The sequence below is a fragment of the Melospiza georgiana genome, unplaced genomic scaffold (assembly GCF_028018845.1).
Source record: "Melospiza georgiana isolate bMelGeo1 unplaced genomic scaffold, bMelGeo1.pri scaffold_29, whole genome shotgun sequence".
In the NCBI taxonomy this organism is placed as follows: domain Eukaryota; kingdom Metazoa; phylum Chordata; class Aves; order Passeriformes; family Passerellidae; genus Melospiza; species Melospiza georgiana.
The window spans coordinates 7564537-7579603 of record NW_026652215.1 but is presented as its reverse complement, the minus strand read 5'-3'; the positions used below and the strand labels follow the sequence as shown (position 1 = coordinate 7579603).

The following is a 15067-nucleotide window of genomic DNA, read 5'->3' as shown; positions in this document are numbered from 1 at the left end:
AACCTGGGCCATTCCCTGCAGACTGTCTTGCTGGGACTCACCCACCCTTGTTCCTTCTCTGGGAAAACCTTAACCAGGGTCCCTGCCTGAGCTCCAGTTGTGCAGGCTGAGTTTGCCAGGAGCAGCCAGGCCTGTGCATGGGGGCCCTCAAGGAGCCATCCCTGCCCCACTGCCCTGGGTTTGTGACCATAGGGCAGAGGGACAAGGCTGGATATTCAGGATTTGTCAGAGGAACCACTCCTAATGCAGAAAGGCTTGGCAGTGTCTGCACTCCCATTTCTAAAGGAAATAGAGGGCAGGAGTTTGTTTTAGGAATTGTTTTCCTCCCCACACATCATTCCTGTCTCTCTGAGGTCAGAAATCCCCAGCATTTCGGCTGCACTCAGAGTTTCCCACTTAGAGATGTGAGAGGGAAAGTATTCCCTGTGGCTAAAGGAAGGTGAGGGACTGGATGGGCTTGTTCCCAACTACCCTGGCTTTGCACCTTAGGCTGCAATCAGAGCACAATCACACTCCTGGGTCAGCCTGGGATAAACCAGACCCTGCCCAGAGCAGAGGGATCCCTGAATTTCTCACTCTCTCTCAAGGTCTCTGGGCAAGGTCTCAGCACCCCCTTGTGCCAAGGACACTCACGGCTCCCTTGGCAAACCCAGCAGCATTTCCTCAGCTGTGGCAGCTCTGCCCTTCCCCGTGGGACATTCAGGGAGCTCCCAGAGGCTCTGGCACAGATTTGCACCCAGGAGGGCAGCTCAGAGCTTGGAAGGGCTAAGCAAGGAGATACCCGGCTGTGCCCATGATGGGATCTCAGGGAGGGGGCTCAGCTCATTCCCCTTTCCCATGGACTGCTTTGCCCACAGCCCCACAGGTGCCAGGGAAGCTTGGACACCCCATTCCCATGGCCACACCCCTGCCTGGCAGGAATGACAAGGGCAGTGCCTGACTCAGCTGCTGCAAATGCCAGAGCCTCCCTGAGAGCAGCAGATAACAGTGACAATATCAGGGCAGGGCAGAAACAAGAGAAGATGTTGTGGTGCTGTGCCTGAGAGGGCAGGGCAGAGACAGCCGGGCACTCAGGACAATGTTCCCATGCCCACCTGTGCCTGGTACCTCCCACGCACCAACCGTGCCCTCATCCTGCCCCCAGCTCTGCTCTCTTCAGCCCCCTCTCCTTCCCTGAGCATCTCCCTGGGCCTGGACATTCCATCCTGAGAGGAGCCTTGTCCCTGCCAGTGCTCACAGAGTCCATTCCAGCCTGTGTGCCCTGGCCAGGGCCCTACAGAAACCTGCCTGTGTGCAGGGCCCTGGCTGGGGCAGGCTCTGTGTGCAGCTGGGCAAGGGCAGCTCAGGAGAGCCCTGATGGGCCCTGCAGAGGTGATGCTGCTGCTGTCCAGGGCTGAGGAGTGGCTGAGGGCCTTTGGGAGGCTCCCAGCAGAGATACTGACCAGCTTAAGTCACAGTTCTGGAGTCTGTGTAAATGTTCAAACATTCCTTTGATGATCCTCTGTGTCCCTTTCAACTCAGAATGTTCTGTGATTCTGGGATTACAATTCCTGTTCTGCTTCTCTCATCCCCCTGTTGTCTATAATCCAAAGAGAACAAAAAAACCCTTGCAGCAGTGTTAGAACAGTAAAGTAAATTAAAAGCCAGACACTCATTGGAAGCTTCCAGGTGTCCCAGTGGGAAAGAGCACACCCACCTCCTGATTTCAACAATTTATTTAGGTTGATAATTAGGATATTTAACAGGAGCATCCAAAAGGAGATTCAGTTTCCCTAGTTACGCACCCCTGGGTCATCCCATTGGAGTAGGTCCAAAGGCTTCTTTGCCTTCACTTTTTATAATGACTGCTCATATTCTGCTCATTCTCAAAACCCAAAATGCTCCTATATGTCCAGTTCCTAGAAGACTATATAGTATTTCAGGACTATATAAAGTAATAGGACTATACAGCATTTTAGGCATATATTTAGACAGTCAGGTTATTAAGAGAAAGGTAAGGAAACATACTAGATTCAATTCAGGATAAAGCTATATAAGAATATAATAGTGGTTTAATACAGTTAAGAGTTTAGTAGAGTTAAGTAAGGATTATAGAATTGTGACTATATAATAGTAATTTAGAGAGCTATGAATATATAAAAATGTAAAAAATACAAAAAACTTTGTGTCACCACCCCAACATTTCCATCTTTCTCCAAGTAGGAAATTGAAAACACTCTCAGGAAAGCTCCTGACCTTTCCAGCAATCCCTGGCTTACCTTCTTTGAGAAGTGTCCTCCGGAGCTGTGCCCAGGCAGGTCTGGAGCTGGGAGCAGCCCTGCCCCACCGAGCCCCTCTCAGCAGCAGCCCCTGCCCTGCTCAGGGTGGCTCCTTCTCCCCACAGCTTCCCCACCGTGCCGGGAGCAGCTCCCCGGGCCGGCTGAGAGCTGTCCCTGGCAGGCAGCAGAGTCCCTGCCCCAGCACAGCGCCCTGGGCTGCAGGACCCTGCTCTGCACGACAGCCCTGGGCACCCCTGGCTGCAGCCCCGGCTGCTCAGCCCTGCAGCAGAGCCTGGCAACAGGAGCTGCCTTGGGCTGTGCCTGGGCTGGGGCAGCAGGGAAAGCCAGCCCTGCCCTAGGGCCACAGCCCTGCCCTGGAGCAGCTCTGAGAGTCCTCCTGAAAGGTCCTCAAAGCTGTGGGATGTGCCAGCTCCAGGAGATCCTGGCAGGAATGGCAGCTTCTCTTCCCACAGCCAGGGAATGACTGTTTCAAACCTGGGATGATTTCTGCTCTAGTGAGCCCTGAGGTAGCTCTGCTCTGTGCTCCCAGCCCAGGCTGAGTTTAACCCCTGTGTGCCCCTGTGCTGTGCCCAGGGTGGCTGCAGGCAGTGCCCCAGCCCTGCTGGGCTATGCACAGGAGCTGCTCCTGGCCAGAGCTGTCTGTCTGCAGCGCTGTCCTTGCCAGGAGCTGCCTCTGTGCCAGGAGACTCTCTGCAGGTTTTTCAAAGGACTTCGGGTTTGGCTTTTGCCTTGGAGTCTCTGGGAGGTTTGTGCAATCATGGCCTCCAATTACTGCTGTAATTAGTCCCTGGAGAGACTTTGTCAGTAACAACACTCAGTGGGGCTCATTAATGCTTCAGGGTACTTCAGTTTTTTCAAAGTACTTGTTGTTTCCCTTTTGATACAGACTCTGTGAGAGGTTTGTGCAATCATGGCCCCAATTATCTGCTTTAACGAGTCCCTTGAGAACTTTGTCCTGAAACTTAGCAGGGCTCATTAATGCTTTGAGATACTCAAGGTTTTTAAGGTACTTAATGGATTTAAGAATACTTTTAGGTACTTTTAAGGATTTTCCTGTCCTCACTGAGTCTCTGAGAGGTTTTTGTGCCGTCCTGGCCTCCAATTCTCTACTCCAAGGAGTCCATGAGGAGCCTGTGTTGGGTATCTTTCCCCTTTCTGTTTTACAACAAAGATGGAACTGAAAGAATTTTGTAAGACTTTCTAAAAGCATTCAAACAATCATGGGAAAATTAACAATACAACAACAACCACTAAGAGAATTAATAGTCCTGTTTTAGCTAGACATCATCCAACCCTTTAGTCCCTTGAACTGGAAGAGTTTATTGAACCAGTCTTTTTTTTCCACTTGAAGCTTCTTGAATCCTTCAAGTGCCTGAATGCTCTTGTGGATTGACTCACTGTGGATGGAGAGGTTCATGCAACAAATACCCTCGGAGTCTACACAGCCATGCCCATGTGCCCAGAGTAAAAACTCTATCGCTGTTTTGCAAGGTGGCCTGTCTGATGGTCTCTATGTCTGAGAGCAGGCCACTCAGTGTGAGGGAGGTAGCATTGGTTTGCTTACTTGACAGGCACCCAAGATGGTCTAATTGTCCTAAAGCTTTAGCTGCAGCCACCCAAGGTAGTCCACACTGGGGATGCTACCATCCAATACCTGGATTAAAGCTTGCAAAGCCATCTCTTTGATATCATCCAATACTTCTCTAGGGATACCTGCTGCTTGGTCATCTGGTAGGCTGTGTTGTCCTTCTCCAGCTAGATGGTTGATTTCGCTCTTGCCTCATTAGCATAGTCGCTATTAATTGATTTAGTAAACACTTCCATCCCCCTTTTCACAGTATTCTGTATTCTGTAGGTGACACCAACATGGTCATAATATATTTTAAATCATAGGGAGTTAAGACATGTGCTGTAAACATGGGCCTCATTAGGCCATTAAAACAAGGGAAGTCCCTCCTATGGTCTTTAGCTGCCCTACACAGATCCTTGATTTCCCCTCAAACCAATGGCTGATACCTGGGATTCTGACCCCTTCTTTCATAACATACGGGGGGCAATGAGGGGTTTTGAGACTGTTTGCCAGTCTCCTTCCTTAACTGCTTATTTCCAGATCATTTCCCAGGGATCTTCTGGGGTTAAAGGGGTGAGGTGGCTCTGGGGAATCCAAACTGTTTTCTAAGGAGGAAGAATAACTTGGAGGAGAAACATTTGGATTAGAAATAGTGTGACAGTTGGGCTTAGTATCTTTGACCATGGGGTCATATTGTTGCCGGAGGGTGAGGCAAAGGGCACTGTCATTTTGTCAGGTGTTGGGGAGGAAGGGCCTTGATTTAGGATGGAAAACAACTGGACTGGCATTCTGGAGGCATGGCCCAGGGTGGAGGTGGAATGATTGACCATGGGGGTGTGACCCACAGTTGTGGGGGTGGAGTCTGGAGGTTCGTTCAGGGCAGAAGAGAAGGTTGTGGTAGCAGGAAATGGAGGAGCCAGGATGGAGGGAGGATGATCGGGCTCTCGAGCCACGTTCAGGCTCCTTCCATCTTAACTCTCCAGGGCATGATACTCCAAGAGAGCATGGCCATCGCCATCTTGGACCATCGTAGAAGGTCTGATAAAGGCAGGTTTGGGGCGAGGTCCCGAGTTAGGAGTGACCAATGGATTCAGTTTTCAACACACTGCTGGCTGGTGAAGTGTCTCAAGGGTGGTGTGGATGATGGGGAGTATGTGGGATGCTATGGAGTCCCTTTTGATCAAAAGGTTGTACAATTTAACTTCCACTTAGTCTCAAAATTCAGTGGTATGGATTTCGACACCAGAGGTGTCTGGAAATTTTTTAATGATCCGCCTCGTCATTGATTTTTATTCGTTCTTTGAAAATATTTCATCATGACCAGTGAGAATTAAAGCATCCATATACACTCCTTTCTACTGTGGACATATGGCTGACCATTTTTCTTTCTTTGCCTTATGGAGAAGAGCCACCGCAACACCTCAAATTAATTATGGGACATGGGTGCATACTGTAAAAACACAATGGCAAAATGGGCAATAAATATCTTGCATTTCCCCAAACCCACCTGCAATCCTATGCAGGTGAAACCATCGTTGCCCCTGACGATCCTGGGCAAGGTCCCTTGAAGCAGCAATGAATCCACCAGGCCCGGCACAATCTAAAATTCCCGGGATCACTGGCCTATCCATCAGCTAACCCCAGCTGACGTGACTGACACAGGGATCCCTGAATGTCATGGTCCCTGTTTGGGCACCAAATGTCCGAATGAGGGTGGCTGTGACAAACATCTCTGGCTCCCTGAGTTCAGGGTAAGTGTGGCGAAAATGAAAATGAGCAGGATCAACAGAGTTGTTTAAAAGGAACTTTAATAACAGGGTGAAAAATAATAAACATGGAGAAATCCAGCACACTACAAGGGGCAGGATCCTAAAACCTGAGACAAAGGGGAAGCAGCAACAACTTGGGGCTAGAAAACTAGAACAATAATCATATAGAAGAAATAAGTAACCAATAAACCAATAGGGGAGTAGAACTTGGACAACTTAGCATAACAACACTAAAGGCTTATGGGGGATTTCTCAAGCTCACTCTAAGGTAAAAGAATGATTCCTAGGACTTGAAACTCACGTCCAGTTCTTTTGGGGTAAAATCTGGCTGACTCTGAGTTACAGCCGGGCTAACTCCCACATTGCTGATTTGCACTGGCCCCTTGGGACCATGCAGCCCAACAGAGCCACAATGATGTCATGGTTCCACAAGGCTCCACAGTGTCACAATGGTCCCTTGGATCCATGGTGCTTTGCAGTGTTCCAATGGCTCCTTCATTTCACGAGGCTCCCAAATGTCACATTGGTCTCCATAGGAAGAAAGCCATGGAGCCCCCATGTTTCAGCAGCTGATGAACAGCAACCACCAGAGGCCAAGGCAAGCCTGACCTGTCTGTCCTGGCAGTTTTGCTTGGAGCAGCCCTTGGATATTCAAAATTATGAATATGGAATCCTAATTTCAGACATTTGTACCTGGAGAAGGATGATTTTTTCAATACAAAGAAAAGCACAGAGCCCATTCCAGTATTCGGAAAATAGGTGAATGCTGGCACTAAGGAGTTAAAGACCAGCCAGACCTGTCTGTCCTGGCACCTTTTGTCTGGCACCAATCCTTGCATACACAGAAATTTGGAGGTGGAATCCAAATTTTGACCATGGACGCCTGGAAAAAATGGACAGTTCTTTTCCATAAAAAGGAAAGCCCAGAGCCCTGGTGTTTCAGTGGCAGATGGGAGTGGCCTTCCACATTCCAAGGTCAGCAAGACCTCTCAGGTGACCCCTGGGAGACCAAGGCAGTCATACCTATTTCATGTTCCCTTGCTTCCAGAGGGCTCTGCAGTGTCACAATGGCTCCTTGCTTCCATGGTGCCCTCAGGTGTCATAATGGTCCCTTGGTTACACAAGTCCTTAAGGATCTTAATGGTATATATGGTTCCACAAGGCCCCACAGTGTCCTAATGGTCTTTGGGTGCCATGAAGCCCCTCTTTATCACCATGGCCCCTTGGTTCTATTGGGGCTCAGTAGTGCAACAATGATCCTCTTGGTTCCACAAGTTCCTATAGTGTCACAATGGCCCCTTCCTTCCATGAGCCCCTGCAGGATCGCAATGGCCCTTTGGTTCCATGGGGCCCCACAGTGTCACAATGGTCTCTGTGATTCCACGGGGCCTTGCAATGCTCTCCATCGATCCACGGTGCCCTGCAGGATCACAACGGCCCTTTGGTTCCACAAAGCCCCGCTGCTTCACACTGGCCCCTTGGGACCATGAAGCCCACCAGACCCACAATGATGTCCTTGGTTCCATGAGGCCCCACAGTGTCACAATGGTTCATTGCATCCATGGTACTCTGCAGGGTCACTATGATGCCCTGCATTTCACAAGGCTCCCGAGTGTCACAATGGTCTCCATGGCTCCTCAAGACCCCACAGTGTCACAGTGGCCCCTTGGTTCCACAGGTTCCTACATGGTAGCAATGCCCTTTGGCTCCACAACACGCTGCAGTGTCACAATGGTCTCAATAGGAAGGAAACAAGTGAGCCCCAGTGGTGCAGGGTCAGATGAGAGGCAGTCACCAGAGGCCAAGGCTGGCAAGACTTGACTGTATTGGTAGAGTTTTTGGAGAGTAACCCTTGAATATAGGGAATTTTAGAGGTAGAATCCTAATTTTGGCCATGTGAGCCTAGACAAGAAAGAGAGTCCTTTTCCACAGGAAGGAAAGCACAGAGCCCCAGTGCTTCACGGTCAAATGGGAAGTGGCCCTTGGCATGTCAAATTCAGTGGGACCTGTCACACAGTCCCCAGGAGGCCAAATCAGGCAAACCTGTTCCATGTTCCCTTTTTTTAAATGGTTCCCCACACTGTCACAACAGTCTCCTTGATTCCACGAAGTCTTGCAGTGTCACAATGGCTTCTTGGTTTCACAAGCCCCAACAGAGTCACAGGGTTCCCTTGGCTCCATGCGGCCCCGCTGTGTCACAACAGCTCCTTGTTTCTATGGACCCCAGCATTTGATTACTGACCCTTGCGCCCATTGGGCCCCTGAGTTGCACAATGATCTCCTTGATTCCATAAGGTTCCATAGTGTCCTTAGACCCGCATTGTCACAAGTGACTCATGGCTCCATGAGGTTCTATATTGTCACTCGGGTCGCTGTCATAGGCTGGATGAGATCGATGTCCCGAGATACCTTGGGATGTTTGGAATACCTGTGTGTGGCCAGGGCCGGGTCAGGCTTTGGTTCGTGGTGGGACAGAGCCCCGCCCCTTGTCCTGGCCTGGCAGAGCTGTCAATCACACAGCAGATGCTGTGCCAACCCCACTCTGATTGGCTGAGCTGTCAATCAATCACACAGTAACAGCTGGTGCCTAGCCTGACTCTGATTGGACAAGCAACTGGAAGTCCCACCCCAGGGGCAGGTCCATGAAGGCCAGGGTGTTAAAAGCCAGAGCACAAGACCAGCCCATGGTCTGGATCCTGCCTTCTCCAGGGGTTCTTCCATTGGTGACGCTGGAGCCCAAGCAGTTGGTACCTATGTGAGTTTCTTTCTATAGATCTTCTGTCTTTCTGATGTTCTCTATTTCTTCTCCTTCTAATCCTACTTACCTGGAACATTTTTGGGTAACTAAGCATCTTAAGGGTTAAAGGTTTTTAGGTTAAACCCTTTGCCAAATTTCCTTGACTGTCCATATTTTGCCAGTAAAATTTGGTGTCATTTTGACCTCTTAGCTCAGTTGATTAGAGCATGGTCCTGGTATCACCGAGGCTGTGGGTGTAATCCCTGTGTGGGCCATTCACTTAAGAGCTGGACTTGATGGTCCTCGTGGGTCCCTTCCTACCAAGAATGTTCTTTGCATCTGCCCATGCTAAGAATATTTGGTTGGTGTTTCTCCTGTGCACCAAACTCAAGGAAAGGAAGCTTTGGTTATCCCCCGCATTTCAGTGTTCTGGGGTGTTCCAGCCCTGCAGGCTGACAATGGCCTCTTGTTTCCATGAGGCCTCACAGTGTCCCACTGGCCCCTTGGTTCCATAGGGATCTGCAGTGTCACACAGGTTTATGACATTTGTCCTTGCTGTCCCTCACATCCCCCTGGCCCACAAACAGCCCCGAGCCACTCGTGAGGGACAGGCCCTGCTGGCCCAGGCTGGGCTCAGGGCTTGGCCTTTCTGCTTTCCCCAGCCAGCCCAGGTCTTGCTCAGCATTGCAGTTCCCTGCTCAGAGCCTTTGGCTACCTGCAATCCTGGCCTCAAGGATCTGCTCTCATCAGTCCTTGGGGAACCTTTGGCACTCCCTGCCCTCAGTGGGGCCCAGCCATGCTCCAAGGCACTTGGAGTTTTGCTTCTGAATTCTTGAGCAGCTTCTTCATCCTTCTCTCAGTGCCTAAGGGTCCTGGACTCAGCCCCAAATCCACTGTGGGGATCATCAAAATAGAGAAAGCCCTCAGGAGCTCTTTTCCTTCCTTCCTTCCTTCCTTCCTTCCTTCCTTCCTTCCTTCCTTCCTTCCTTCCTTCCTTCCTTCCTTCCTTCCTTCCTTCCTTCCTTCCTTCCATCCATCCATCCATCCATCCATCCATCCATCCATCCATCCATCCAGGGCTTTGGCAGCTGTTTGGAGTTCTGTTAAGGAGAAAGATTTCAGAATGCACCTCATACTTTTTTTATTTATTCAAGTGAGTATTTTTTATTTTCCAGATCAGGGAAGAGCTGATAGAAGTATTCTCCAGGTGATCCTAATGCTGAATGTCTCCTTAGGAAGTCTGGGCACAGAGAAGAATGAGCCCCTTGAGGGCTGACCCTGTTTGGACAAGCTGCTCCTCACCCCAGCCTCACCATGTCTGACATGGCCCACCTGGCACTGGCATCCCTGCGCCCTGCAGCAGAACCTTGTCCCCTGAGCTCTGCAGCTCCATGTCCAGCCCACTGGGCCATGTCCCACCTGCTGTCCTCAGGGCTCTGCCTGCACACAGGCCCAGGAGAAGTTTTCCTGTTGGGAAGGAAAGCATGGAAAAGCCTGAGCAGGTTTCCTAAACAACAAACTCCACTCAGGAACCACCTGCTCAGGCCAAGCTGCCTGGAATGGTGTCACCTTTCTCCAAGGGACAGTGTGAGCAGAAATGATCTCTGGAAGCAGAATTCTCTGAGTCTCCCAGCTGAATTCTCTTTCCCTGTCCTTTCCCTGGATCTCTGTTGCAGATGGAAGCTGCTGGTGCCATCCTCCACCTTTAACATCTCTCTTGAATGCAAACAGATGTTTCCAGCTGTACTAGGCAGGATTTGCTCAATGTTTCTATGAAACTTTTGTGTTCCTCATGGAATGAAGGTGCCGTTTTGACACTGAGGAAGTGACATGGAAGCAAGGAGCCAATTGTGACACTGAGTTGCCATGGAACCAAGGGGCCATGGTGACACAGCAGGGCCACGTGGATCCAGTGGTCCATTGTGACACTGGATCCAAGGAGACAATGGAGACACCCCCAGAACTTCATGGACCCAAAGAGTCCATGGTGACCCAGCAGGGCTGCATGGTGACATTGCCCATCCAAGGAAGCCACTGTGACACTGCGGAAGCTCATGGAGCGAGGGAGGCCATGTGACACTGAAGAACTTCATGGCACCAAATATCCATGGTGACACAGCAGGGCATCATGGGAACCAAGGAACTGCTGTTGACAGTACAGAAACTCATGGAACCAGGGGCCCTTGTGGCACTGCAGAAGCAACAGAGCTGCTGGACCTTGTGCCCTGGCCCTGCATAGCTCCTTGGGAGGCACAGCAGGAGCAGCACCCTGGGAGCCTCGGGAATGCCCCTCTGGGATCCATGGCACCCACTCCCAGGGGCTGGAATTCCAGTTCCCAGACAGGAAAAGATGTTCCTGCCCTCAAAGGCAAAGCTCTTAAGAAGGAGCCAATGGCCAAGTGGAGCAAGATCTTACAGTGACATTTCACTGCCAGCCTTCATAACTTCACCCATGGCTGTTGAAGCTCATGGATAAGGAATTAAATCAGGGCAGGGTCTTTGGTGGGAGCTGCCCTGGCTCAAGGGAGACACTGAGATTGAAACAGAGCAGGCAAAGAGAGGCAGGAGAGAAAGGAGAACACAAACACAATCAGCTGAGAAGGTGACACTCTGAAAAACAGACCTGGAACTGATGGAAAATGAATGGGACAGAAACTAATAGTTCTGAAAATTTTATTTACTATCAAAATACATCCCACACACCCACCCCCCCACAATCCCGATCCCACACCCTCAAATTTGGGTGCCACTTCTCCCAGTCTGTATCCAATCCCATCTCAGCCTGGAGGCTGTGGAATTGAGTAATTTTAGCATGGGACTGAGTTTTTTTGAGGTGGGAACAAGGCAATTTATAATGGGATTGAGCCCATTGAGGTTAAGATTGAGGTGTTTTCAGTGCGACTGAGTCATTTTGAGGTGACAGATCAATCCATCTTGACTTTTGGAGTGCAAAGATAGGGAGAACACTTCCTGAAATCCCCCAAGAACCCACAAATCTTCCAGAATATGTCCCAAAATGATAAATTGCTGCTCAAGTATCTGTTAACTGATGGAACTTTAGACATCTTTGATAAATTTCTTTCTTTTTAGTCCTATTCCAGGTTTTTTTCAGTGATAAAGAAAAATCAAGAGGAAATGGGACCAAACCAAAAGGATAACCAGCCAGGTGTCCTCCCAGCACAGATCACTGAATGTGGGTCAGCAGGGCTCTGCCCAACGTGGATCCTCCCATGGGGGATGAAGCTGGAGTGGTACATGAAGCTCTTCCTGCAATTGGAGCATTTCCAGGGCTTCCCTTACCAGTGCCTCTGTTGGTGTTTGGTCAAGTGAGAGCTGTGGGTGAAGCTCTTCCCACACTGGGGACACTCGTAGGGCCTCTCCCCAGTGTGGATGCGCCAGTGGGTTACAAGGGTGGAGTTGTCTCTGAATCCCTTCCTGCAGCTGGGGCATTGGGAGGGCCTCTCGTCTGTGTGAATCCGCTGGTGCCAGAGGAGATTTGAGCTGGTGTGAAACGTCTTCCCACAGTGGAGACACTCGTAGGCCCTCTTTCCAGTGTGGATGCTGTGAACAGTTAGGGACCTGCGTGCGGAAGAAATCGGGCTGTACGGTCAGTCAGGACATCCCCCCCCCCCTGCAGTCAGACCTTTGCTCCGTACCTGGCCGCACCCAGCCGGACGTGAGCAGAAGGAAATGACACTGACTGCCCAAGCTATAAAAACCCTTGTGACCCCTCAATAAACACCATTTGCTGTCCACCGTGTTGGTGTCAGGAGCATATGGACTGAGTGACCCTGGGGTTTGGGCCACCATGCCGGACTAAGAACCAGGTCACCACACCTTGAGAAGGCAACATCTGGTGCCAAAAACCCAGGACACAATCACCGCCCGGGGTTCGGGATCTCCTGGACGAGGGACTGGCCACTGCACAGCTGGCCTAGCGCAGCGGGAGAGATGCCCCCGGACCACCGAGGAGCATGGACGCTATCGCGAAGGTCATAAGTCAGATCCACATGCAGTGGGGTATCGAGTGTAAGCTTAAGCATTTATGTCTCACAGTGCCGAGACTGATTAAACTTGGGGCTATAGAAAGCCTGGTAGAAATTCTCCATCCGGAGATTTGGGATAATTGCACGAAGGCTCTGGCCGAGGAAACCATGTCCTCAGGCTCAGGGAAAGCCCTCAAATCGTGGGGCAGAATTATCCAGGCTCTGCAAAAAGCTCAGCAAGAGCAAGAAACCTGGAAAGCCACATAAACTTGTTTATTAGCCACGCCGCAGCGGGAGGTAGCGCAAACCGCAGAGGACTTTGACCCGGTCAGGCGCGTGGACGTGCGAACTCCGGTACCCCCTCAGCGAACAAACTCACCATTGGCGGGGGGGCAGCGCGCGGACGTTTTGGCAGGGGCTAGAAGAAGAGACGCAGAATGGTGCTATAATATCAGACCCCGAAGCGGTTGATAAAAATGCACCCCCGCCATATGCGTTTGAAAATGGCGCCGAAGGGCGTGACCTCTGTAGGGCTGGAATGAATACACGGGGAGTGGAAATGCAGAAGGCTCGATGAACAGCGCAAGCGTGGGTGGGTGAGTGGGGAGGAGGGGCGGCCCCCGAGAAGGAGCCTAAGACCAATCAAAGCGCTCAATTTAAATTAGGTCCTTATAGGGCAAGGACCTCCCCCAGCTGGAGGTGGGGGCAGCCCAGGGGGAGGGAACGGCCCGACCCCCTACAAGAAGGGGCGGGGTTGGAGCCCGAGAAAATGGCTGAGCAGCCCGGAAATGTCCGGCCAGTCGACTTCCGGCTCGGACTCTGACTCGAGCAGGGACGGGCTCGAAAGGTGGTTGGAGGATTCCGACACCGACTTGGGCTGTAACAAAAAGGGAGCAGCAGCATACAAGACCACTAGCTGCAGCGCTTCTGTATGGGTTAAGGGGATATCAGAGAAAGATCAAACCCCGCTTACAGACTGGCGGAAAATAAAAATGGCTTGCGCGGAGTGGGCTCCATCTGCCACACTGGTGTTCCCGGTCCGTGTGGGGGGGGCAGGCGGAAATCAAAGAACCTACTCCCCGGTAAACCCGAAAGACATGCAGGCAAGTGTTAAAGCGGTTGCAGACAGGGGGATTAATTCTGCCATGGTTTCCACACTCATTGACAGCGTTTTTGGAGGCGATGATATGCTTTCCTTTGATATCAAACAGACTTGCAGACTGATTTTCGATGGGGTGGGGATGATGGTTTTTAAACAGGAATGGGAGTACAATTGTGTAAAGCAGCTAGCCTTAGTAACAGGGGCAGACCATCCACTGCACGGCTCCAGCATACAGAGGCTAATGGGCACAGACCCCACTATGATCACACCCCAGGCGCAGGCTGAGGGCCTGTGGGCCCATGAGGTTATGACAACAACCTGTGCTGCCCGAGAAGCCAGCCGTGTTGTTTCCAAAGTAATAGTGGAAATAGCTTTTTAGTGGACCATCGCCATGGTCCACTAAAAAGCAGAGTGAGAGTGAGAGCTTCACTCAGTTTGTGGACCGCCTCCAGGCAGCATTAGATTCCTCTGCATTACGCTCAGAGGTGAAGGGTCCTGTGCTAGCAGACTGCCTACGCCAGCAATGCAACTCAGCCACCAAGGACATTTTAAGATCACTGCCACCCAGGTCCAATGTTGCTGCTATGATCAACCATGTTGCAAAGGAAGAACACCTAGCTCCCATCCAAGCAGCAGTTCACACTGCAATAGCCAGTGTGATGGCATGCTTTAAGTGTGGCCAGGCAGGTCACGTGGCAGTAAACTGCCCCCAGTCGGACGCCCCCGCAACCCATACGCCCCACTACCAGGAAAGAGAGAGAGACCCCCGAGCAACCCGACATCACCTGAGAAGCTCGCACCATCAAAATCAAAGCAGCAACGGTATCTCTGTGTGATCTTGTTTCTAGGGCTAGCAGGCGGAGGACAGGCAGACACAAAACATTACCCTCACCAGCCATTCAGGTGGGTTCTATGCCATCTCTCAGGTGAGGGGGTCATCAAAGAAATTGTTACCGCCAACACCCCATCTTTCGAGTTCAGGCTAAAAGACATTTTTCCCTCACATACAGGGCACCCCAAATTTGAGGAAGACAACATTATTTCAGACCTACTAGTGCCCTGCTTCCAACCCAGGAAAAAGTTACTGTTATTACCCAGGATATGGATATTGTGGATATTGGGGGTGTGAAACTATTGTGACAAGCAATAGATGGAAACCAGAACAGCCTGATAAGTTCCTGCAAATTAAGTATGCTCCCCACGGCTGTCTCGAACCAAAATTTGACATGGATGGGTACGTGATTTTGCCCCAAGGCGGGAAACAGCACACCTGCACAGGCTATATAATGACAATCCTGCAGCCGAGCCATGATGGCTGGGCCATGGGCAAAGTGTGGACAGTGTTTGTTTATCTCTCTCGCCACATCTGGGTGAACATACAAATTATCAGATTCCTACCTCCAATATCCCAATCAGTTGGACCCAATCCGATTCTTGCAATGAGTAGACCCAGGAAGGGGATCGCAGCTAACGGTAGTTCTAGCCACAAAACACAGATGCTAAAACTTACCTCCTCCCCATCCGATCTCTTAGCCAAACCAACCCTCTCCAATCCATTCTTAAGCGTGTTAAATGCTATCTTCTTATCGTTAAACCAATCCAACCCAAACATCACAGAGTTAGG

At 50.8% G+C, this 15067-nt stretch overlaps 1 pseudogene; it reads right to left on the bottom strand.

The window, feature by feature from the left end:
• Positions 1 to 15067, bottom strand: part of LOC131096410 (zinc finger protein 208-like) — a 1316393-nt pseudogene that overhangs the window by 238389 nt on the left and 1062937 nt on the right.